A 26,969-nucleotide genomic window follows, 5' to 3' on the forward strand; every position below is an offset into this window, starting at 1 on the left:
CCGAGGTGAGGATAATCAGACCAAGAACACACTAAACTCCTGTGGGAAGTGATCACAGCTATTACCCAGTCATGGAGACTTGTCCCCAAAGGCAATATTCAATATGTCTATTGATAGAATTCCAACTCAAATAAAAAGACAAGGTGACATTCCTGCATCTTTTTTTTTTCAAGTTTTACTTACCTACTGTTTCCCACCAAGGGCAATATTGTGTAACTTTAAACAAGTAATTTACTCACTGCTATCTAGGGCTACTTACTAAGAAGTTTGTTCCCTGAGGGTACTGTGAGAGAGATTTCTTTGATACTGTTAACCTCAATGAAACTCTGCAAACTAGTAACTGAAAAGATTTCTGGTACTTCTAGTGAAAGATATAATTCTAAAATAAAAATTGAAATATTTGCAAAAGTACAGTAAAATACTGTTGAAAGGAATGAGTAGCAGCTGCATGCATGCAGCCTGGGCCCTGTTTTCTTGTTTGAAGAAGTTATTTACTTAGTCATGCACACAAAAACAGCTCAATTATAAAAAAACAAGCCCTAGCATAACTTTTTTTTTTCTCCAAGTGCTTTAAACTGGGGAACTGCCTGAGTAATTTTCTTCTGAGTACAAGTAATTACTCAGGTTTGCACTTGCTGACTTTCCTTTTATTAAGATTTAGGAACAATACTGTATTTTGAATCCCATTATTCTTTTTATCCCTAGCACTAAGCAGAACATTAACGAGCCAGTTATGGGGCCTAGGGTGAACTCAAAAAAATTTTCTTTGTCTGGGGAGGAAAATTGTGATTGACATCTATCAGTGGTTAATAAATTCTGTGGCTAAAGTCAGTTTGTAGCAGCAGCACAGATAGTTTTATAATGCTATTTCCTCAGTAAATGCCATTTTAAAATTATTAAAATTATTGATCTTTCTGGCTTTGAAAATTTCTAATTTATTTTGGAATCTGGGTTATAATGAGCTTGCAGGCAGCTTATCACACAATTTCCAAGAGGCATCAACACTGGTCTGTGGTTGTGTTTTTGCTTCTGATAGTGTATGTTTGCTTTATGCTTTGCTAAGCATTAAGATAAAAAATACACTTTATGGTAATTGGGAGCCCTACCCTGCTTCCTTCCTCTGGAGGGAGGATGATGTCAGGGCTGTCTTATCTATCAATATGCCCCTGAAAACAGGTGTGGGTGTCTTTGTGAAAACCTCGTAGTGGGAGATGGGAGTGGGGAATTGACTGTGCAGCTGCTGTGCTTGACTCTATGATGATGAATTACATTGGTGGCAAAGGAATTGTCTTCATCCTGCACAATATTTATTTTCCCATATCAAATGAGCTTAAAAAATTGAGCACCACATTCTCTGATCCTCACGAGGGTGAGGCTCCAGAACCTGAAGAACTGGATTTGGGACATGAAGGTTTGTCTTCTGGGGTGGAGGGGCTTTCCTTCCTGGGGCCACAGGCTGATAAATCCAGCAGGGATATTGTGGCCAAGGCTCCCTGAGCTGCAGGAGTTTTCCTGCTTGGCTCTGGAGGTTTGCAGCCTTTTGCTGAAAAGAGCCCATGGTCTGACCATGGCCAGTCCCCTGCTGCACTCAGACACGTCTCTACAAATGAGCTCGTCCAGGTGCATCTCCAGCAGTGCTCCCAAATGGTACCTGCTGAAGTAAATGCATTGTTTTGTTGAGTTAGCTTTTATCTTACAAGTAGGGCTTTCAAATAACCATCCATCAAAAGCCATCATATTTTGGGAAGCATTGCACTCAATAAAATAGGCAACTGAAACATCATCTTCCAGTAATCTCACAGCAAGTACACTTAAAATTCAGGTTGTGTTGGGGAACAACACAGCAATGAATACAAGGAGACAGGATTGAGAACAGATTTTTCCATGTCAGAAGGATTAATTCCAACTCTCACAGAAGATTTAAGACTTTCCATGTGGGATGCAAGCCTTGTGGCTCTGAAATAATTAGCACGCAGACTTAGTGTGTAATACACAAGATAAAAATGGACTTTCTTTAAAAATCACGATGTGTACAAAAGTATTATTTTGAAAACAAGAGAAGTAGTTGAACAGCTTATATGCATTTGTTTGTGAGCTCATAGAGGAGGTGCAAAGATGACTAAAGAGCTCTGCAGTTTTAGAGCTGGGGTCAGTTGTTAACTTGTCTTCATTCTAACAAAAAATTCTTCATTATCAGCAGCATATAGCCAATGAATGAACTTTTTCATACACCTACCTTCGCTGGGGATGCGAGGTGCACATACAGAGTTGCATCATGCTGAAGGCCAGAGAAGATGCTTTTATCCTCCAAATTAAAGCCTCAAGCCTGAAGATGTTGCACCATGAGGGTGTTGTGGGTTTCCTTGAGCCTTAGGTTATCGATGAAGAAAAGTTTGAATTATTTGTTCTGGATCTTTGTGGAGATTTATTGACATAAATGACATTGAATTACCCACAGTAAATGGACTATTTCCCCCCCCCCCCCATTTCTGGCCCAGGGATTGCACCAGGACTACAGCACCTTCCAGCAGCTGTGCAGCAATGGATGCAATATTTTCTCCTCTACTTCCCAATGTGACAAATAACTTTGAAATAACAGCAAAAAGATCTTTCAGTTATAAAGAGATTAAGAGAGGGGGGGTTTAGGTCTTTATAGAAATATGCAACTCTATATAATAAAATATTGAATGTGATTAAGTGAATTCAGCCTCATAAAATGAATTCAACCTCATTTTTAGTGCTCTAAAATGATAATGTAGGGGAAAACCTATTCCAGACATTTCTTCAGGCATTGCAGTTACTTCATTAGCCTTTATTTCTTCTCACTTCTGCTCTCTTGACAGCTTTTCAAGTCTCAGGTTCTTCCTTTTTGAAATGCTTTGATGTGCTCATCTGTTTGACAAACTGTTTAAGGTCTTGATCTTAATTTAACATTTGTAGATACCCACAGAGGGTTTTGTTAATGAAGTCTTTAAAATACTAACTGAAGTTCTAGTTTTCTTCAGGAACAAAGTTTTATCTTTGACATTATTTTTGCTTTGGAATTATATTCCTATTTAATATCTAGGAACTTTTTAGTCTTACAAAGCAGCAATGGGCTTGTAAGGGTAGGGATGTAATTAAATGAGGATTTTATATTTCTTTGGGGCTCCTCTTTTAAAAGAATAGGAATATATCATAATTGAAAATGTCTTTTCAATGACAGAAGCCTTTGATACCACAAAGGCATGAGAGTAAGTGGTTGCCCAACCTGATATTAGGAGTGCTCTTATGCTTTGATGGATAATACTCTGTTTTCTGGATTGAAGCCACGGTTTTTGCTAGTTCGTTTGGTGTAAGGTAATTAAATTGAACTAAGGGTTACTCATAAACTATATTCATGAATTTTAGCACTCCTGACAGTGGCAGCAATCTGAGTTCCTGAGTCTGTGATATGGACTGACAGGAATAATTCATTGCCCTGTTGTAGCTGGATGTGGCATTTCAGATCTCCAATACCAGATGCAGTGGCTGTAAAAGTCTCCTTGAGGCAAAAGGAAGAGCTGTGCATAAGAGGGAAAGGCTGTCATGAAGAGAAAGAAGATGTTTCCAAGAGGTCTGTGAAACTAGGAAACCTAGTATGCTTTATTGTTAAAAATGGGGTCTATTTTGGGAGCCTCTCTGTGGTGCTTGGGAACCTGCTACAGCCCAGAGAGGTCCCGAGGAGCACGGCCCCACTGTCCTCTGTGACTTCACTTTTCTGGAACTGTTCTCTGCTTGAATCACACAAAATGTTTCTTTCCTATAGTAATGTTTGCATTTAAAAAAATATTCAGAATATTGGGTAACAGTTTCCAGGCAGTATGAACAGCATAAATGTACTGTTGTTTCTAAGGCATTTGCCATGACCTTGGTCATTGCAAAGTGGTCAAAATGTGATCTCTTGTTGAAAAGGCAAAATTTTCTTGTTTTCAAGGGAAACTTTAGGGAAAACTTACTTATGAAATGTGGAATTTGCTGTTGCTTTTAATCTCCCAACAACCAGAGGGTTTTTTTTTTATTTATTCTTTCTCCGTAGTGCTTTCCCTCATAAATGAAATAATGTAAATAAATTGCATACATTATCTAAAATAATGTAAAATAATTTCATTAGCTAATTCCTTTTGGCTAATTTTTAAAATAAAAATATTTTGCCTCAGGTTAAAGCTAAGGTACAACATGCACAGCCCTGTTGCCCTTAAATGCTCATGCAGGCTCATTCTTTAGATAAGGACCAAGTGATCCTTAGAAGCAAGAAAGCTGCACCAAGAGGTTTGACAAGGCTCATTAAAGTTCAATTACAAAATTCATTTTAACACTAGGCATTCTGCCCCTTTTATTTCCCAAACACAAACAATAAAATTTTCATCACATACAAGTACATACTTAAAATGTATTATGGAAATAAATAATCTTCATGTTTAATTCATCTATATAATAATTGATGTCCATTAGGGATTTGGTTCAGGCATTAGGTATACAGCTCCACAGTGTGGCATTGGATGTGTGATTCCCAACTGTCTCTACTGGGAAGTTTGTCAAGTGAGTTGAAATAAAAATTATTTTCAGAAGAGTTGTGATAGATCTTTACTAAAGAGTTCATCTGTTTTCTGAGCAGTGCAGCCTTGGCACAGACTCAAAAAAACTTGACTCAGCAACTTTACATTGAGGGATTTTATGTTTTTTTTTAACTACTTCTGTAAGTTTTATTCATTTAGCATCACACTATTTTCAGTTATTGGTTCTCAGCCATGGGGAATAATCCCCTTGTCCTGCCCCCAGTATTGCAAAAATTTAAATTTTCACATGGCTGTTTGATTGCAGGGTATGAGTTTTGTGAGACTCATGATGTAGGCATTTACAACATCAGTAAATCCAGATGTGAAATTCTAGCATTAGGCAGCTCCCATGTGCTGTGGCTCTTCAGGCTGCTCTTAATTCCTTTTTTTGCAGCGATAAACCTGCCAAGAATGCAGTGCTTGTTATTCCATGATGGATGTCTTGTGGAGTCAGTCCCTGTCCCCAGTGCCTGCCCTTTCCCTGCCTTTGTTTCCTCTGCAGTACTGCTTATCTGTAAGACATTGTGCAGCCTTCTGAAATGGTGGAAACCTGTAAATAAATGTGTATTTTTGGATGAATGCAGACGTGGGGACTGGTGTGATCACTTTTTAAAGTGCTGGGTTGTGGATGTTCAAACCCTGCCTTTGAGGGACCCGTTCTACAGAGTGGATACTGTCTGCATGTAAAATTATTCATTAGAAAATGACTGGGAAAGTAAATGAGTCCTGTGATTTTTATTTTTTTTTCTTATTGCATTCATTACCTACTTGCATTAATGCAATTAATGCAAAAGTGTTTGGGGAATCTTAAAACATAGAAAGCAAATCATATGGAAGGTAATGACTCGTGTCAGGGAAAGAGGTGCCCTTTGTGCTGTCCCTGCAAATCTTGGCTATAATCAGTTTAGGAGGGCTTTTAATTTCCAAACTGATGATCAAAACTTTGCTGGCAGTTGCAGCTGCTTGGCTCTTAGTCCTGTGGCACAGGTCATTAGGGATTGCAGCATCTTGGCTGCCCCACAACACATGTATTTCCATGAGTTTGAAATACTATTCCATGGTACTGACTTTGTTGGAACATTCTGTTCCAGAGGAAACTCAAATATTAAGTCTTCATAATTTTCAGTGTAAATCACTTTGTAACCCTGCATTAAAAGGGAAATACCCTCTTAAAGATATTTATTTCCCAACATCTGTGATAAAAATAATGTTCTAATCTAAAACATTTAGAATACTAATAAATGGGAAAACCAACAGAGAACCCCTTGATGTCTTAAATCAAGCCAGCCCAGTGACTCAGATATTATTAATTGTTCTTGCTCTGTGTTCTTAAAGAACCTTCCCTGAGTCTTCTTTGAAAGACAAATAACTAATTTAAATTAGCTGCATTTTTCCCATCCTAGGTAGGCTAGGTCTTAAAGCTGACAGTGCAAAGCATAACCTCACAGCCATTAAACATTAAATAAGCATTTTGTGAAGGCAGTGGCTGTAACAGTGGCCCCAGAGTGTGTTTCTTCACCTCCTTGTGAGCACTAAGGAGATTATTTTTGTGAGTCTCCCTTGAAGGGACAGAAAAAAGAACAGCCCTTTTGGTGGGAATAGCTCATTAAATTTTAGGTGACAGAATTCACTAGCTATGACCTCTTGGGTAAGCACACTTGGTCATTCCTAAACAGTTGTCTTAATTTCCACCCAAATGTTTCCTGCTGATAGAAATGCCACTTCCTTCACTTTGCATATATCCAGAATCAGCACCTTTTCTGATGTCTGCAGCTTGGCCAGTGCATGTCACTCCGTGGAGACAGCGAGCGGACATAGAATTCATTCTTCCCAGTGATAATTTCTGGAGGATCTGCTCTCTTTTTGCTGCTGTCACCCAGGATGAAAAGGTGCAGATACCCCAGGGCTGCAGCGTGGGCTTTCAGTGACTTGAATGAGAACTGCACAGATGCATCAGAACAGCATGGGCAGCGACTTCTGGGAAGATCATGAAAAACTGAAGTCTGGCTAATGGACCCAGCTCCTCTCCCTTCTCTTTTGGCAGCCGTTCATGGTAACACAAAGTAAGTGCAAAGCCTGGCACCAAGACAAAACGCAGTGATTTGTGCTGTAAGTGCTCTTAAAGGCAGAAGGGATCGTTGAGGGCTTCCCTGAATTGATTCCTGTTTGAACTAAAGCCAGAGCTTAAGCCAGGCTTTGCAGAACCACAGCTGCCTGCGCCGTGGCTGTGGCACTGGGGACCTGGGCTCTCTCACCAGATTTGTTGCAGGGTCTGGACTGAGTTGGGCACGGGGCGAGCCTGCCACAGGGGTGTGGGGTGTTTGGCCAGCTCAGCCCTGAGCAGGGCCTGTGCTTTCCTGGGTGGAAAGACAGCCTGGTGTGGCAATGGATCTTGCTGAGCATCCGGACCCTCTTGGGACCAGCGTGGCTTCTGTTTGTGATGCTGAGTAAAACTGATGTGACAAATTCACCGTCACAGACAGCACACAGAGAGTTTTCCCACTTTGGCAAGGGGGTCAGTGGGATCCAGTGAAAAACAGAGACTGGAGTGGGTGTTTGAGCCTTGTGATGAGCTGAGATGATGTGCCTGACATCCTGCTCAGCCCAGGAGCTGTCTCCTGTTTTGGATAAGACCCCTTTGCTCCTGTGAACTGGTTGTGTGGGGGTGCTGGACTACATTTCCTGTCCCATCTGCTTTGCTTCTGATGGGAATTAAGCTTTGAAGCTGCCCTTTCTTGTTGTTGTTATCCTCCAAATCAGTTCCATCTCCAGGGAATGTGAAGTCTTGGAAGAGGGGGAAGGCTTGTTGGTGGTTTTGTCTGGGTTGGGTTTATAATTTTAACTTGAACCTTGTATGTCTATTTGAAATCAAAATGTTTGAAATATACCCCTTCAGAACGAAAATGACATTGCATATTTTCTATATTAAGACTTAAACCCATCATAATATCTCAAGTTCACTTAAACCAAATATTTAAACCTAAGATGTTTCCTATTAACATGCAAAGAAAGCTACAACCCAGGGAATTCTCTGGCTGAACACGTGAATTGCAAACCACTGTAGTTCATAAAAACAGCAGCTATCACCAATCCTTTCTTAGGGAAAGATGAGTTGAGGTCCTTTCTAATCTTTCGATCATAATGTGATTAGGCACAATTGCCTCAAGTCACTAATTATGTAGATAATTTTCTTCATATGCTGACTCCTTTTTAAATGCAAACTCAATGGTTTCTTTTGTACCCTCTGCACCTATTAAAATGCTTTTTTCCCCTGCATTGTGAATTTAATTCCAACTTTGATTCAAAAGAAGTTTGACATAAGTTGGAGGTAAAATTAATTATCTAAACAACAAGAAATGTAAAAAAAATTAGCAAAAGGTATAGTTGCTAACATGGTGTGCTATTAGTATAAAAACATTTGAAGTTACTGTAATGCCACAACTAATGGTAACTGTTACCAGACAATCAGAATTAGGTTTTTTTCCTCGGGGAGAGATTAACAGGTAACAGGAATTATGCAATAGGATTAACAACAGTTACTTAAATGGGAATATTTTGACTGCAGTCAGTGGCTCCTAGGTCAGACTCCTACTTAGATCATCCCTCTTGTTTGCATTGTGTTCCCCTTAATCTTTTCTGCTCTTTGAATCCATAAGTTGTGTTTCAGGTGCACTGTTTTGGAGGGGAAGCAGGGTGACACTGCTGTCACCATTCCTGGCTCCAGAGCAGCAGGACCCCTCCCCTGAGCCTGCCCCAGTCCAGGGCTGGGCTGGTGTGTGGTTCATGAGCTGAGCATCTGGTCTAGAAGGGAGAAGACACTCCCAGCAGAGCTCCAATGCAAACACCTTTGTCACTGGTGCATTTGGCTCCATTTTCAAGGCACAGTTTTTGCTCTGTTACAGCAGGGATCTAGGCTTAGGGTACCTGGGCCCCTTCTCTGTTGGCCTCAGGGTACAGAAGTGTCAGGGCAGAAAGCACCTCCTGGCTTTGTCAAACTTGGGCAGTGCAGCCGGAGGTCAGTGATGAAGAAAGGACATCTTCTGCTCTGAGGCATTGCAGGAGAGTTGTCTCCTGGTATTTAAAATCCACTCCCTTTTTATGCAAAGCATGTAGTGACAGTAACAGGAAGTGTCATTAACCTTCCTCTCATTTGGGAAGGAACTGTTGGACTGCACTAAAATTGTTATGAGTGATATACTGGATATAAAACAGGAATGTTAATTGGAAATTAAGCCAGAAGAGAGGTGTCTGAGGGACAGAGTGAAAGGTGATGCTGGCATGTCTCATTTTCTGTGCAAAGGATGGCAGGAAAAAGAAGAATGACAGAGGGCAAAGCTGAAGCCAGGAAAAATTGCAGTGGGTTTAAGGTGTTTCTTATACCCAACCTTGTTGGCAGAGACTCTGCTTCTAGGCACCCAGTGCCAAACTTCCACGAAATTAAAATTCTGCTGTAGTGGAAAATATTATTGCTAGCTTTTTCTAGCTGTGCTTTGTTCTGTTTAATTTTCTTTCCTAAGTGTGTTCTAAAATACTTAAATATCCTATATTGTCTATGCTGACTCTTTAGCAGGAAAAGAGCAATGTGCTCATGCCTTGGGGCATTGGATGTCACCAGCTGAATTAGTAGAGCAGTTTAAAGTTGGATGGCAGTTTTGAAAATCCTCTCTTGGACTATGCTACTCTGAGATGCTTTGTGTCCACTGGAGAAAATGCAGTTTTGTGTCAAAACTTCTCTTTCTCATCAACAGATCAAAATGAGAGCTAATCTTCTGCCCTCTTGTGACTGTGTGTTGCACTTCTGTGGGGTGCTGAGTTGGGGTTTTGTGGTGGGGTGTTTATTTCAAGATCAGAGAGTGGCTGTTGGTTCTGAATTAGAGATTTTTAAAATCAGGAGTCCAGAGACATAGAGCTATCTTATTATCTTTTTACATGTCACAAAGCTGTTCAAATGAAAACTGGAAGCCATTCTCTGCAAAACACCAATTTTACTTTAGTTAGCAACATAATTATTAAAACTGATTTAAATTTTTTTTTTATTTTTTTATTTTTTTTTTTTTTTTTGTTGGTTCCCCGTTCTGGGATAAGGAGCAGACACGGGCTGTGCCCCCACATCTCACTCTGTCCCTTAAACCAAAGAAAAATCTGTCCAATGCAGTGTCCATGTTGTGGTAAAAATGCAACCACAGTCTATGCAGGCATATTTCCAGAGATTTGAACAAATAGAAGAAATATTTTTACTTGTTTGGGGATTACAAGAGGAAAAAACTTGCAGGTGTCTGTGAGATTTGTAACTTGTGGAGGTTCCCTGTGCTGGGGATGTACTCTGGGGTAGGTGGGATACCCTTTGGTCCTGGATTTATTTAGTATGAGGGGAGCCCATGGATGGGATTCAACTTTTGTAACCCTCATGCAAGGAATAAACCTGTCTTAAATAGGACTGTAACACTCTTGTTTGAAAAGAATTGTGTGAAGCCAGCACATAAAGCCATATAAATCGCTGTGAGACTCCTTTGTCACACCCAGTGGCCTCAGGGAGAGAATCCTGAAGGAACTGAACTGAAAATAGAAGTTGAGTTAAATTTTTTTGTATGTTTTTAAAGATAATTCTGAGTAGTTGTGTCTCAGCATCGACTGCAGTGCTAAACTCAGCCTGCAATATAATGAAAAATATATTAATAATGGTACAGAGCCTGAAATGTCCTAATATTATTCTCCTATTGACTTTAAACACATTTTTCAAGGGAACTGCAACTTAGTTATTAATTAAAATCACTAAGCAATTGCAGATTACATTTAATTTAAATATTTATTGACTTTGTTTAAGCTTTCAAAATAGATTAGACTTTGAACAGGAAAACTGCTAATATCTGAATGATAATTTTACTTCTGAGCCCAATCAAGAACCTAGTCAGGAATACAGCTAAGAAGTTGCTGTGATGAAGGAAATGCTTTAATATAGTATGTAGAGAGGGCCTTTAAAAATTATTGATCTCCAGTAAAGAAAAATTTTGTTGCATCTGATAGTATTTTAAAACCTTACATTTTTTCTTTGCTTTGTTGCAGTTCTTCTTGCTGTCACAAGTACAATGGCAAAAAAATACAGTGAACCAAAGGCAGATAAAAACTTACCAACCTGCTAATCTCCTTGCTTTTTATAATGCTTAACATGTTAAATTGGAGCCCATGATTACCCCAGTTGATTTAACTAGTCAACACATATAAAGTTAAGCATGTATGTAAATGTTTTCAGAGTAGAAACGTAAACTTTGCACAAAGAAAATTTTCACAGTTTTAAGGGTATCCTTATCTGTAAATAAGTTGTTTGCATTAAAATATTCCCCCCAGCAGTATTTGGTAACCCAGAACATCCTTTGGCACAGAGTTTTCTCCAGTATGGCTCAGCCCCACTACCAGACCACCAAGGCTTTTTCAAGGACCAATTCAAACTCCTGGCTTCTAATTCCTGTTCTCCTCTAGGCTGGTTTTATTCCCTGCTGTACCCTTTCATTTTGAGAAACAGCTTCGCTGTTGCATTTATGCCTAAAGGCCATCAGATCCTGCAAGCTTTAGGATGATTTAATGTAACTTGTAGGTTTAATTTTGAAAAATGCTCGTGTTGCCTAAATAACACGGTCTCTATGAAATCTTTCAGGACTGAGTTTGAACCTTCTGGAAGCATGTTTGGCAGTGTCCCACATTTTTCAGTGTGGCAAAAAGTGCTCCTGAGATTGACAGGCTCTTTGTGCATTTCATAGGGATGTTTCAACTGGCCTTACAGTCTTCCCTTGGTTTGTTCTCTGTATTGTGAAGTCTGTAAGAGCTGCAAGATCTTTTCTGCTTTTTCTTTATACTGCTATGAAACATTATGTGAATTGTTTTAGACTGTGTTTCCTGTCTTATTGTACACTGCTGTTTAGGTTAAAATAGAGCACGTGCTTAATTTTTTCTTGGCCTCATTACATCTCATTCCCTGCTTCACGCATCGCCTGTCCTGTTAGTCCATAAATCTGATCTATTCTAATCACTGTAAATTCTCTCTTTCCCCTAGCTGTGTGTCACCAGCAACACTAGTCACTTTGGAAATTGCTTTCCTGAGAGGTCATTTTACAAAAGATAAAGGAGGAGGCATTGTGTAGTGTGTAAGGCTGGGGGTTTCTCACTCCTTCAAGCCTGAGAGCAGCTGCTGCACTCTGTCCTCTGCTCATAGGCTCATCTCAGTGGCCATCACATGCTGACAGGGTCACCAAGATGAGTGCCTTGGGCTCAGACTGTAGCATGGCAAAGTCTTCACTGGGGGTTTGTCAATTTTGTGCAGTATAAATTACATCATATTGGGTGGCCTGGTAAAGGAGAGTTACCAGTTCAGAGTCACTTCTGTTGGAAAAAGGGCTTTTTAAAGACAGAAATTTTGTGGTACTTGAAAACAGACAGTGATGCTGATCCTGCACTGATGGTCCAACACAGGATCCCCTGACACACGAACGCATTGTGCAAATATTCTGTGCCTCCTGCTTTACTTCCTCTGCCCTTTGAAGAGCGTTGATGGGCTGGGATTTGGTGTATTGATATGACAGTAGGTCTGTGGGTTAGCTGAGATTGGTTACATCTGTAATTTTCCCGTTTTCCACGCTTACAGATGTCAGTGCCTCCCCTGAGCTCTTGTTCCTCTGCTGACCCTGCTTTGGTGGGCCAGACACTGTGCTGCAGCCAACACACAGCTGCTCATGGCCTTCCTTGTGCTGCTGCTGCTTTTCCTGCTCCTTCCCCCTCTCATTTAGCACATCTGTGCTGTGCTAGATATCATAGGAGGCTCCTGAGAAGAGATTTTGACTTTCTTGGATTCCAGCACAGCCTCTGCATGGAGGCTTCCCTGGTGCTGCTCCAGGCTCTGGGGTGTGTGTGGGTGTAGGGTGCACTGGGGAGCTTTGCCATTTTGTTTTCTTGGCCTGTGCAGTCGAGATGTTTTGGAGCAAGGGATGGTCCGTTCCTCAGAGTGTCAGGCTTTTCCCTGACCTGGGCTCCTGTGCTGGATGACTCCTGTGATGCTGTGTTCCATGTATTGTGTAGTGCTTCATGGCCACAATTCGCCCCTTGTAGAAGAATGCCATCCACTGTCTTGGATAAATGAGTTTAAGAATCATGAATGAGAAGAAAAAACAAAATTTAAATACTGGAATTTATTTTTCCTGAATCCATCCACCTTGTTTTCTTATTTCCTTCTGATTTTTCACTAATCAGGGCGAATAAGTGGGGATGGGAACATGCCGATTTTTGGTTGGATTACTGAAGGGCAGTTTCCACAGCCATGTGACACTACTACAGCAAAATTCCATTAGGATGCTTCCTAGAGGTTTTAATTGATTAACGTATTTATTTGATGTGGTGAGGTTTCATAGCTTTTTAAAGACCTTTTGAATGTTTCTAGTTTTTAAATGATTCATATTACTTGCCTTTTTAGTCCAAGGATGCTGCAACACCATGTGTCATGCTATACTGGCTTTTTTCAGTACACTGGTGACTGCTAAAGGTATAAATTCTCCCTGTTGCACAGATATATGCCAATGTATTCCCTTCTGCTAATTTTTCAGATGTACTACTTTAATTAACAAAGCTAATGCTTAGGGATCTGATTGCTGAACAGCTCTGGTGACAGATTAAACCTTCCTGTATGCAGCTGGTTTGTTGTGTTTGCAGAGGAGCTGTTCAAACCAGTGCAAGTTTGCAACAGTGGAACCCAGAGAAGAAATTAAGTGATAAATCAGACTAAATAAACAAGTGGAGTAGAGGATAGTGGTATGAGCTCTTGCTGGTGTTTGTGGTGAAAACTTCTTGCGCTTCAAGATGTTAATTATGGGCAATTTTTCCTTGGTGTTGTGAGGTTTGAATTACTCAGTACTGTGTTTAATGATAAAATACTAAAACAGAACAAATTCTGAGTAAGCCGCAGCTGACCAAGCTGTCCAATTAATAGGATTTTGTCTAATGGACTAATTTAATTGGGATGTTTCAAACATACTCTGGGAAAGCCACAGACATTTAAATTTCAAGGATAAACATTATTTTTCATTCATCTCTCTATCTCTCTTCCCCAGAGGTCTCCCTGGCGTGTTTGAGTCTCCTCCTCAGTGAGCAGTTCAGCCCAGTGCCATGCACAGCTTCAGAGTGCTTTGAGAAGAGCTCACTGAATTCCTGCTAGGAGGGTCCTGAGCCACAGGCACAGCAAAGCTGCCCAGCTCATCATCATACACAGACCTCAAATCTCCTTTGGAGCAGCTGCCACAGGGGCTGAACTTGCATTTTTCCTGCTGTGCTGCCCAGATCCTGTTCCGTGCTGGCAAAGGTTGGTGGGAACCCACGACTTCGTGGTTCTGCGTGAGATCTTTGCCCTGCTCACCCACAGCCTCTCCCTGCTCCTGTCCCTGCCACCAGAGCTGCATCCTCACCCACCAGATGTGCAAGTGGCTGCAAAGAGCTCCCCTCCCCGAGCACAGGTGCTCTCTTTCAAGAAAAAAGTAAGTGTTGCTCAGCAAGTGCTGGGCAAATGTATCAATGCATGTTCAAATAAAGAAACTGCTGCTCCTGGGGGGCAGGCAAGGGGGACAGGGCACTCCAGAATTCTGGCAGTGGATGGATTGGGAAAGTGCCAGTTCCAGCACACTGCTCTTAGTTTGCCTGGCAAGGCAGCTCTCCAAGATGAAGTGAGATGTGGTGAAGCCAAAATTCTCTTCAGGAGGCTTTATTCGGTTTAAAATGCTTTGTTATCCAATACTGCTTCTGACTTCTAACTTTTAACTAGCTTCAGTTCACCTCTGTCTTTATTTCAAATTCAGTGGTACTTTACAGAAAGTGTTCTCATCAGCCAAGCCACTGTTAAGTTTGTACACAGAGTAGTTTAGTGTTCATCTGTCTCATTTCTTTACTGTCCAAGATGAATCTCAGGGGACTGAAGCTCTGAACCAAGTGGCTTCAGGCTATTCATCTGGAAAACAGAGCCACTTAGACCTTTGTAAAGAAAATAATTTAGTAATCAGTGAAAGAGGCCACTCTCTAAGACAACACATTTGGAAAAATTGCCAGTGTAGTAACTACAGACATTTTATGACAATAATACTGATTATGTCCTTCCATTATTGCCAGAATTTCTTCTTTTCTGCATCTTCAGGACTGGCTTGGTTTTTCACTAACTTCTATGGTCCTGTGCATTAGAAACGCTTTGTAATTTGAGATTGATGCGACAGAGCTGGACATGGAGCTGCTGACCAGTGCAGGTGAAGCCACTGGGAAGTGAGAAAGACACTGCTGCTTTCCCAGCTCTATCCATCCTCCCTCAGGAGCAGGGAAGGACCCTGGTCTCTGATCTCTTGTACAAAGGGGAAGAAGGGGCCACTTAAGGTTGTGTTTGCCTGCCCCCCCCTGCCTGCCAGCCCACAAAATCCACAGCACGCCCCAGGCTTCAGGGAACAAACCAGTCCCAATGGGATGGCACTGGTCTCCTTCCCTGCCCTCCAGGTGTGCCAATTCAGAGCATTCTCACCCAGACACAGAGGGTTATCACTCTCTTGTACACTGTGTTCTGCTAATTAGATATGTGTGGTAAGCCTTAGAACTTTTATCTAATCTCAGACTTCAGGACCTTATCTGGGAGTTTTTCCTTATTCTCCTTGCAAATGAGAAGATACTTGTGGTCCTGAGCACATTTAGCAGTGTTGTTTCTGTACCTTCCAACCAGGAAGGATGTCCCTCACTGCTGGATATCAGCCAAACACAAAAGATACTGCTTTCCATTTTGAAAAATCTTTCCGGCAAACATAAAGTTTGGGGTGAAACACAGCATAAAATGAAGTGAAGGGGAGACTGGTCTGTAGATATCATGTTGATGAAAGGTTTTGGCTGTACGGTTTTTAGTTTTGCTTTAGTTTTGATTGTCCATGGTTTATAATATTTTGAAAGCATAAGGACTGGGTTTCTGTGCCTGTACTAGTGAGATACTCACTGCTCCCTATCAGCAGTTATATAGGGGAAATTTCTGCAGATGTTTGATATCCTGATTTTTTTTTACTGTGGGCTGCTACATGGAAAAGATGTGGGGCAGAACTTCCCACCACCAAATGGGAGCAGAGGGACAGGTAGCATGGGCTCTCCTATTTCAAACCCAGGGGACCTCCAGGAGTCCCTTCCCCCAGCAGTTCACAGCAAGGCAATCCAGACTCAGCACACAGATCAAACCTGCTGTTTTGCCATCTTGGTTTCATGTGGTAAAGGTTACTGCCAAGTTGAATTAAATACATGGAAAAATAAAAGGAGGAGCAGAAGTGATGTGCCTTGAGGCACAGAAGCCTTTATGGCGCCTTTCACAGGCTCAATTACATTGCTGGCATTATTTTCAGCATTGTTTTTGGGCAATGTTAGTGAGGAGGGAGTAGAAAGAACATAATTCTAAATTGATGTGCTCTAAAGGCTCATCTAGAAGATTTTAGCTTCATAAAAGCTGTGTACACTTAATCTAAAAAACTATAGCAAAATGGTTTTCTCCTTTGCATCGTCTTATCTTTCAGCCTCTTGATTTTTGTTGTACTATCCTTATCCCTTAAAATTCAGAGAAGTGTTTTGAAGTTTAATTTATTTGAAGGATGTTTTGAGCAGCACTTCAGCAAAAAGACAAGGTCTGGACACAAGGTCAAGACTCCAGGGATGTCTCACTGGTGGCTGGGGACTTGTGAAGTCTCAGACTGCTGCAGCACATCCTCCTCTGATGAGTGGGAATGATTTGCTGGAATTTGACAAAAAATTAATGATAAAATAGCTTTCTGGTGGGCAGACAGAAAAGCTTTAACATCACCAACCTATTATTGCTTGTGGATTTTAGCAGTGAAGAATTGTACTTCTGGAGAAGGTAACTATTTCCACAAAAATCCATGGTTGCTGTCCAGCAGTAAAAACACTGTGAAGAACCACACAGGCTGTTTCTGTGGGAAGCGTTTCTCAGTGACAGCTGCGGAAGAATTGCTTTGTGCTTTTCTCAGGAGAGAAAACACCCGTGTGCTCCACGTGATTATCTACAGGATTCACTGCCTGCCCTGCTGATCACCTGGTGGGTGGAGGTGGGGATGTCCTGCTGTCAGTGTTCAGAGACCAAGAGGAGGGGAAGCCTGCTCCAGCTGCATTTTATACAGAGCTCTTTGTTTCCAAAAGTTCCAGCAGATTTAAATTACTGCTGTGGTTGTCAACAAGTTCCCCCTGAATATTCTGTTATGATTAAGGTCCTTAGAGGTTTTGGATTGCTTATGTTTCTCAGTGTAGCTGCAGATTGTGAACATAAGGGTTGTATCAAGTAATTTAAATAATTAATTGAAAGGCAAAGGTTCCTTTCCTTCTGTGCACTTTGGGTAGGAACATTCCTGCTGACTCCACATTTGAATCACAGACTATTCTGAGTTGGAAGGGACCCACAAGGATCGTGGAGTCCAGCCCTTCAGTGAATGGCCACACAGGGGTCAAACCCTGACCTCTGTGGTTTTAGCACTGGGCTCTGACCAAGTGAGCTGTGCCTCTGTCCTCTTGCTGCTGAAAAGGACAACACGGTCAGGTAGCTGGATGTTCACTCAAAACTTGTCAGCTTTTGCACTTGACACACTTGCTCTCAGAAACAGCTGGTGCCTTGCTGCTACCAGTGCTAGAGTGTTTTGTTCGATGACTTAATCAACTTGTTATTCTATTAGGAACCATTTGTGGATTCGAATACACAGTGATAATTTCTGTAATTTAAAATAAAAAGATGATTTCCTCAAATTCCAAACATGCCCATGTCCCATTCCTGATTTCCTCTGAAGCCAAGTCTAAGCAGGTTGTGTACTTTGTCTGGGCAATGCAGGGCAGTGACTTTGCTATTATTTGACCAAGTCATTCAGAGCATGGAGAAGGTTCAGACTGATAGTATACCCAGTGTTTGCAGAGCTTTGTTTCTGAAAAAGAGAAGCAAGCGTTCATCCTTCTGCTCCATTAGCATTAGTCTTTCCTTCTGCAGAGACTGTTGCTTTTTATGCTGAGAAGAGATGTGCTTATTTTTTTGTTTCCCCTCTGGAATTAATTGAAAATCTTTAATGCTGATTGAATTGCAAGTGTCTTCTCCATATGTTTTTATGATGTTGCAAGAAGCCTTATCTGGCACATTCCAGAAGAAACTTTTAATCCAAATTCATCTTCTGCTGCTCTTGATTCTAGCTGGTATTAGACACGTCAACAGATCCAGTATATTCAGGTTATTTGGACAATAAAAAAAGGTACATATAACATTATTAACCTTTGATTTGGGAATGGATGTGGTTACGTTTTATTTCTAAAGGTATTGCGCATTTTTTCTTTTTGCAAAAATTCAGTTGCAACAAAGTGGGGGTCAGCTTTTCATGTGACATGACCTTTTATTACTTGGGCTTCCTTCTAACCTTGTTCTCCATGGTTTTATATGGCTGCAATTTTGTTGTGCTTAGAGTCCATGGAACCAAACCCAGGACTATTATGCTTATTCTGAAGACCTTGAGAGCAAGTTTGCTTTGTATGTCTCAATAGAGTTAGTTTTGAATCCTGCATGTACAATTAAAGTATTAATTTAGCTGCTAGACTGCCCTAAAACTTCAGCATTAATCAGGAGTTAATCAGTAATCATGTCTTTCACAAACCTTTGCAAGTTTACGGAATTATAGAGCTTTCTCTGGCAAAGAAATTTCTTGATCTTGTTAACAAGGAAGGCAGGAAGCTTAAAGCTGACAAAAATGCAGTGCTGTTGTTTGGATTTTGATTTTATTTTTTATTTTTAGGGTCTGATCATAGCATGCTTCCTCAATTTGCAGGCAAGGACATGAAATGGATCTCATCTACAACACCAGATTTGCCCCAGCCTCTGCTGGGGAGACTGAATTCTCTCAGATGGTTTTGTTCTTTATCTCCTTTCTTTTCTCCCTAATATCATCTGGACTAGGAGTGCCCAACTGCCTCTTAATTGCCTTATTTCTTTTAATTGACCATCTCTCTTTCTGAATGGCAGCCAGTGCTGACCTGCTTTCTCTGTTGGAGGTGCATATTATTGTAGCTCATTTGAGACAAGCTGTTAAAAAAAAAAAAGAAAAAATTCTAATTTATCTGGCTTGTGGATAAGCAGGATCTTAAATGCTGCAATTTGCTTCACAACTCCCTTTAATGAGCAGGAGGGGGCACCTACCTATTTTCTTAAGCTTAGCAACTCTAACATATCCCATATGGACAGGCATGTAAGTATTTTTTCTAATGTCTACTTTTCTCTGCTGGTTTTAACTCTTCATGGGCAAGCCAATCAGTAATTTCAAGTGCAATGTGTGATTATCACCTGTGGTGACATAGCAGAGGCCACCTAAGGCTGTCTTTTAAGCTGAACCAGGGTATGCTTGCTGTACCTTGAGAGATGTTTCTTTCAGCTCACTGCTTAGCAGACCTTTCCAGAGGCTTTTCCTGGTTTATTCTTAGCTTCTCCTGACACCCACAAATGACTGCAGGAAGATGGGTTATCTGCATTGCATAACAGCTGTCAGCAAGCAGGACTCCCTCCCTTCCTTGGGCCAATCCCAGCAGCTGAACACCGACCCTCGCCGGATTTATTCAGAGGGACGAGGCTGACTCACAGTGCTCTGTAAACTTGTGGGGGATTCTTCCGTAAAAGCAGCAATGTATTAATGTCATCCAAAAAAGAAAAAGCTTCTGCTCCTCTGTTATTTCTGTCCATTTGGCAATCTGCTCTCTTCCTCAATTAAACACCACAGCGCCCTGGTGTTCTAGCAGATTTGTTGCTGCTCAAACCAGGTATGGAATAAAAACTACTCTTTTAAAGAGGGTGTGTGACCACACAAAAATGCTTAGGTGCTTATGGAGATGACTGCTGCAATCTATTCTTAAATACACTGATTTTATAACTGGTACTTTGAACAGACTAGAGAGGCTGGGAGCACACTCTCCCTGTCTAACCTGTTTCTGGGTTTAAGAGACTCTCTGACTGATTGTCTCCAGGGTTCATGCCTTGCTATTCTACATGGTAGAAAGAGACATCAGGAGATCCTACTTGATGCCAAAGCAGCTGATAGCTTCAAGAGAAATTACTTTAGAAAGCAGCTCGCTATTATAATGGGAAAGTAGTAAAGAACTATCTTCAGACCTTGTAAAATGTTCTTCTGTTGGCATTGTGAAAGTATGAGGTGATATCTGCAGTGATTTTCACACAGTGATTTTGGCTTTGTATTGCCACTCAGCAGAGAAATGCTGATGGCCCCAAACAAGGTCAAGCATATTGTCACTGTGGCCAGGTCAGTGGCTCAGGGACCATCACAGACCAGAGTTTTGGCTGAAATTGTGCAGACAAAATAGCAGTATTTATGTAACTATCCATCACCCACCACTATTCTTTGCCTTGCTATCAGGTCAGTGAGGTTTTCTTATCAAAATCCCTGTTGCCATTGTTGTGTTGTAGTAGGAATTAAGATAGGACTCCTGAGCTGGGGACAGACAACTTCCTACAACATTTGCCATGGCAACTGCTGTACTGAAAATAAAGAGTGCTTGGTACTTAAGGCTGCATTTAATATCCTGCTCAGTGACCTTAAGAGAGCTGAAAGTGCTAATGGACAGAGTAGTCTCTGAAAGGATATGTGCTTTTAATCAGCTTCCCAATAGTAAGATAATAAAAGCAATACTCCTTTCAGGATTCTGCTTCTATGATCTCTATCTCTATTTTCCAAGGTCACTAAAGGAGTAAGCAGAAGTGGAGATAATCTTCCAAGGAATGGAACTGTAGAGAAGTGAAAAACATCACCCCCACCAGATTGTTCAACTTCCAGCTCACAGTGAGGGAGTCAAACCATGTAGAGAACAGACGCTGTGGTTTTACAGGGCACTGGTCACAACAAATTTTCAGTGCAGCATGAACTTCAGCTTGTGGTCCCAAGCACTATTTGATACTTTTAGACTGAGAATTTGGATTTTTTTCTTCTTAACAAACTATTTGGCTTGAAGGAGGGGGGGGGGGAATTATTTTTATAGTTGATGGCACTGATATGGTTTGGCTTCAATGAGTTTTTTTAGTTTCTTTAAAACCTCTACAGAAAACACTCCACTTACCCACAAAAACTATCATCTGCTGCAGGTAAAAGAAAACCTATCAACAACTCATGGTGAATTTTTAACATAATAGTTTAGATACAGTAGCAAACAAAAAAAAAAGGTGTCATTTAAATATCCAAAGTTCCTTCTGTTCTCATCCATGGTGAACTCTACCCCTCAGCAGCAGACATCCATTTTCCCTTGATTTCATTAGACTCTATACAACAACCAAATCAGGCTCCCTTCAGTGGTGTCCAGCGACAGGACAAGGGCAATGGACACAACCGAAACACAGAAGATCCATCAGAATAGAAGGGAAAATTTCTGGACTGTGAGAGTGACAGAGCACTGGAACAGGCTGCCCAGAGAGATGGTGGCTTCTCCTTCTGAGAGATTCAAACCTGCCTGGATGCACCCCTGTGCAGCCTGTCCTATGTGAACAGCCTGACCAGGGGGCTAGGACTAGATGATCTCCAGGGGTCCCTCCCAACACCAGCCAGTCTGCCTTTTTGTGACCCAGAAGTAAATTTTATTCTCCTGCATAGAAAATGCACTGCATTTTTGTCTAGGCCTTGAATTTTCTTTCTTTAATATTGATATAAGTAGAACAAGCAAGTCCTGGAACACTCAATAATTATTTACTCTAGATGTTTTGGTGAATGAAAAGACGTAGCAAAGTCGCAGTTTGTAGTACAAGATTTATTTTGATTGCCAAAGCTCAGGACTGCCTTTGCAGCAGAACTCTTGTCCACCCCCAAGTTCTCTTCCTCATCCAGTTCATGAGGAGCTCTGCCAGGTTGGTGGAAGGTCTCCCTGTGATGGACAGGGGCTGCAGGAGGCCAGCATTGGCCCACACGTGTTGTGTGTTCAGAGGTGATGCAGAAATGAAGAGCAGTGGTAACAGATTGTGGGCAGCACAGGTAAGCAGTACTTTCACATGCCATGAGAAATCTTGGGATCAAATACTTTTCACATCAAATAAATGAAAAAATTTAATCCCTGCTGATTCCAACCTGGCAACCTTTTTCTTTGATTTGCTGGCCATGTACCTTTTCTCTCTAGAGCATTACTATCTTGACGGTGAGGGTTTTATTGCATGCTATGGCACAATAATGATTTTTTTTTGGCGTGCCATGCTGTGAACATCCAAGCCAAATTGTTGACAGTCTTAATGTGTTTTATAGCAAATGCATTTCCTGAGGTACAATGTGTTCCACCTTATCCTTCAGTTAATATATCAATTCTTCTGCCTCAGGCAGAGATACTTAGGCTCATGTCTCTTGGTTGTTGCTTTTAATTTGAATTCAGTTATGGACATTGAAGAAAATGTCTCAGACATTACAATTGCTTTAAATTCACAACAGAAGTGGTCCATGAGCCATCAGACTGTTTTCAGACATTCACACTGAATGCTGAAATTCAAGCATCTAGCTTAGACTGTGCCAGGCAGCTGTAGAGTATTCCACAGGACAGCAGTGATATTCAAGTTAACATTGTAGTTGAATAACATGTCTTGAGCTCCTCTGCTCAATTAACTGCTGAGCATTTAACTGCTCTTAAAAGGAAGGGTCCTGGTCTGCCTTCACTCATGGCTCTATGCTCCCAGCACTTCTCTTGCATTAGTTTTTGCCTTCACTGAATCCATTAGTGACTATTTCAACTTATTAATTAGTTGGGATATTTCCCAGCTGAGAAAAAAAACAATAAAATAAAGACAAAAAAGAAGAAAAAAACCCCTGGGCTAGTGAGCTTGTACAGCTCATTCCAAAATGTTGAGTTTCAGGCATGATGAATAGCCAGTCCAAAAAGACCAAAATCATGTTTTCCCTCGGGTGTCTGATGGAACAGCACTGAAGCATGAAAGTCCTGGAAAATAGTCATGACTGCCTTAATTTTACCATCTCCCTGTGTCTTTCTGTTACTGTCTCTAGTCTGACAAACAGAGTGGTTTTCAAAGAGTTCCACTTAGATGGAAGGATGTGCTGTTCTCTCATGGCTGAATGAAAAGCTTGAAAATCTCGAGTGTGTGCAGTCCAGAGTTTCTGGAGTGAGAATCCAGGGCTGAACCCAGCTGGGGCTATTGTGTCTGCTCCATTGCTTCTCCCAGATTTTTTTTTTTCCAAGATATCAGGTCTTGGTTTATTTGCTTGTAAATTGAACATAAGTATGTTTACATGTTGTACAGATAGTGTGTGTCTGAAAAGCTGTTTGAGAGCTTGAGATAATAGAGAAGCTGTAAAAAAAGTTGTAATGAAGGAATCCTGCTAAATTAGCCGTTAGGCTTTCTGTAGAAGTTTTCCTGTGAATATACCCATATATTGGTGTTACAAAGATACTTTTAAATATAGTCAGGTGGATTAGTTCACCTAAAGAACATGCCTAAAATATAGTCCCATTTCTCTCTGTATTTAACACAAGCTGATTTCTAAGTTGCAAAGCCAAAAGAAACCCAGGTTGTGGTGTTCTCCATTTTGCTCTTTCTTTCCCACCCATTTTGACAACTTGCATGGCTCCTGCCACTGGCCAGGTATGAAAGTAGAAAGTTGGTTGCATTGGCCACAGGACACCTTCAAAGCCTGGCTTAAAGCAAGACTTGCTGAGGATTTTGTGGGGGGGCTTCTTCACCATGACCCTGCACCCACTACACAGTTGACCAGAGTTGCCCTGGCTCTGTTGGATAGGTCCTGGAGCTGGTGAAAATCCACCATTGCCATTAAGATGTGGAGCTGAGCTGATTAGTCATGCTGATTTACAGCAGTGACTAATGGTTGGTGAACTTCTGGGTGCAATCTGAATTCTGGGCAAAGCTGTTTGATCTTTGGCACTTCCCTGGTTTTGCATATGATTGAAAGGGAGTGGCCTTTTAACTGTAGGTGAAGCAATTTTGGCTGCCCTCTGACAGCTTCTCACAGGGATACTGGGACTTGAGACAAACATGAATAAATTGGCTTCTGAGAAAAATTCTGAGAACTGGCTCTCTGCCACTCTGCCTGGAAATGCAGCAATATCATTGCTCCATTCTCTTTCACTTTGCTGAAAATTTTTCTAGCCAAAATCCTCAGGCTAGAAAAACAGTCCAAAAAAACCTTAGCAATGTGGTACTGTTGTCAATAATGACGGGATTTAGGGTGACTGAAAACCCCTAAGTACTTGGCTTTCCTTGGTGAACTGAAGCAGACAAATATGGATTGAACAGTCAAGTGCTAATCGGTGAAGAGCAAGCGGTGTGATTTTTACCTCGGGAAGAAATGATGGTGGGGTGTGAGTGATGCAGGGCTGGGGACTCTGGAACCAGTGGCTCCTGCTCATGCCAAGGATCTTCCCTTCCCTTCACCCCCCACAACCTCCTGACTTGGGGAACTGTGCTTCAGGGAAGGTGTTACTTCAAAGACGTGGTTTCAGGTTATTTAGCCTGCCTTTAGTCTGCGTGTGTGAAAGAGAGGAAAAGGTAAGGGCAGGTGACAAATGCAGCAGGAGCTGTTTGGGGAAACACTCCCCAGTGGTTCAAGGCTGGGACTGCACCTATGGACAGCTGAGGTGTTTATTTGTAAAAGCAGAAGATAATTTACTTCTAATGATCCAAACACTCTTTTAGAAAGTTTTAACAAGTTCTCAGAATCTAATTAAGAAAGCTTGTGCGATCGGTAGTGGGGCAGAGCCCTTCCTGGAGCTGATGCAGTGGTGCAGTGTCACCTGCTGGGCTCTAATGCCAAAGCTGTGACATTCCCATCTCTGGAGTCAGCCTCTGGCAGATGAAGGTCTGTGCATCTTTCAGCACCTTAAATTTTGTCTAATTTATTGACAGGATTTATATGTTCATATTCCATAGTATTTTTGAAGATACAAAACCAGGCTGGTTTCAGTGTTATCTCTGGAATATAAAAATGCATTTGTGTGATTTTTCAGGGTCTTTTATACTCAATAATGCGTTTTTATTTTCCCATTTTTGTTTAATTCATTTTGGATTAAAAGGATACCTCTAGAATTAAGTATGTTCTTGCCAGTTTAAAATAACTTATTATTAATATATTTGAACCTTGAGCAGAGGTTAAAATTTATTGTATTATTTACTTTTAGGCAGCTTAAAATTCTTAATTATGAGACAATTCTGCCTTGAGCAACTAAGTCTGTAATTCTAAATGAAACTGATTTAGTTGATCTCATAAATAATTAGTGAAATTGGAAATCAGACAAATGCTGATTCATTAGCATCTAGTTTCAGATTGTGAATGTAAGAAAATATGAATGGGAACAGGATGCTGGAAGTTTATCTGTTGGTAAGTAATAATTTGAGAGGGTAAAAGTAATTTATTCAAGATTTAGGATGGCCTTAGCTCACAGCATTCAATTTTTCCTATAATGAAGCAGTGCTAAGGAAAGATTTCCACTGTAATAAAATGAAAGTGGGGGTCACCAAAACTGCTCTGAAGAGTGTAAACATATTGAATAAACTTAGATGAATCAGTAACTTGTATTGAATAAGAAAATATAAATTTATTGATTATTCTCGGGATTTGCATCTGGGATTTTGCGGATTTCATTGTAGAACTGGTGAGGGCAAGATGAGGCAAATTAATTGAAACACAGCAAAAACTGAAGGAAATTCTTGTGCCACCCACTGCAGGGAAGAAACTTTATACCATATAACATACCAGCATTAATTTCTTTTACTTTTGTTATGTCAAGTACAACACACACTGTGGTTGTGTAGCTGCTTGGTGTGAGCTGTTGTTAGATGCTGCCACACTTCTTCCACATGCAGGGTTTTCTTCAGCTTGTTTGTGGGCAGCTGGTTGCCTGTGAAGGATCAGCTGGTGATGTGGCTTCTGACCCTCATTTTTAATCCTGAAAGTGTATGAAGTACTTCCTTCATCTCACTCTTCTGTGCAGCAGAATTACCTCAAGGCTAAGAGCTCTGTCTGTCCTTAACTCATGAACCATTTGTTGTATTTTCTTTCCCCTGTCCAGCTGCAGAGTGGGCAGAGAGAGGCTCTGGACTTGCACCCAGCCTGTACCAACCCACTACAGCTTGATCTGTGAAGTGCAGGAATGACAGGCTCCAAGACATCCTGTGCCTGGCAGGGGTCAGTTTGTGCTACAAAAGTGTCTGGGAATCTTATATGAAACAGCAGAAGAAATCCCACTGCTATAATAATTTTTTAAAAAGTGGATCTGCAAGAGACTCCCTGCAAACCAGCACCTCTGCTGTTCTTACAGTTCTCTTTCCCACACATTGCTGTGCCTTAGACAGCAGAGAAGGATGTTGCTCTCATCTGTTTGGAAACTTTATTCTCATTCCTGGCAGTGGGGTAGGTCCGCAGGTATTTCACATGGGTCCTCCCCATCCTCCCTGCACCCCTCAAAGGTTTTATCTGCCCAGTGATTGTTCTGTCCTCTGACCTGCATTTTGGAGAGCAAGCAGAGGTTATGTGCATGTGGAAGAACTGAGCTTTAGTTGCCAAAGCAGACTTTGGACAAGCTGGGATGAGTGCACTGGAGTCTCTGAGCCCAAGCTGGAGGTGAGGGATTGCAGGGTGCTGAGGTGAGAACTCAGTAATGCACCCTGAAAATCCTTGAGAAAAGGTGTCAGAGATACCATTGACTTCAGGTCTGTGGGAAGCTGTTTTTAGGTCTTGCTCATGATGTTGGCATAAGCTACAGGTGGCTGGTTTTTGTGCCCTGCTTTGTATCTAGTATGCAATGAGTAGTTTCCTCAGCCTGTAGTGAGACAGTGCTGTCATTGCAATGATTCATCACCTCACTATTGTTCTCTACACCATTTGTCAACCCAAACCCAACTGTAAGAAAATGCCCAGGATGTTTACAGGATGGGAAAAGTACTCAATAAAGAAATGAGCTCTGTAGATGATTAGAGATTGTGATCATGGGTACTACATTATGGAAATGGCCAGTTCTGTAAATATGTGGGTGAAATTCAGAAGTACTAAAAAGTAAATTAACAAATGGTCTATCCATTCAATTGGCCCCAGTGTAGCCCCTGAATATCTGTGAGCAAATGTTTATGAGCAGAATTATCCCATTTGATTATAAAGTCTATGCACTGTGTACTTGTTTCCATTTGCAGTAAATATGCACAAACCCTCTATATTACAGCATTTTAAGCACAAACCCATGCTCTGGGTCTACAGGCTGTTTAATGATGCACAATGTACGTTGGTGGGCAGGCCAAACTTCAGACTAGTTTTTGAAAAGGTGACCCAACAAGTGAACTGCAAAGCTGTGCACAAGTTCCACACTTGTGGTTTTGAAAAG

At 41.2% G+C, this 26,969-nt stretch overlaps 1 protein-coding gene across 3 annotated transcripts in view; it reads left to right on the top strand.

Annotated features, from left to right (window-relative positions):
* The first annotated feature begins 6,413 nt into the window (after nt 1-6,413).
* Nucleotides 6,414-26,969, top strand: part of HTR2C (5-hydroxytryptamine receptor 2C) — a 78,565-nt gene continuing 58,009 nt past the window's right edge. For all 3 annotated transcript variants that reach the window (XM_062502870.1, XM_062502872.1, XM_062502871.1), the window contains exons 1-2: nt 6,414-6,640; nt 13,670-14,089. The gene's annotated coding sequence lies outside the window, so the exon portion shown is untranslated. The remainder of the gene's footprint in view (nt 6,641-13,669; nt 14,090-26,969) is intronic.

This window comes from Cinclus cinclus, chromosome 15 (genome assembly GCF_963662255.1).
Source record: "Cinclus cinclus chromosome 15, bCinCin1.1, whole genome shotgun sequence".
Classification (NCBI taxonomy): Eukaryota; Metazoa; Chordata; class Aves; order Passeriformes; family Cinclidae; genus Cinclus; species Cinclus cinclus.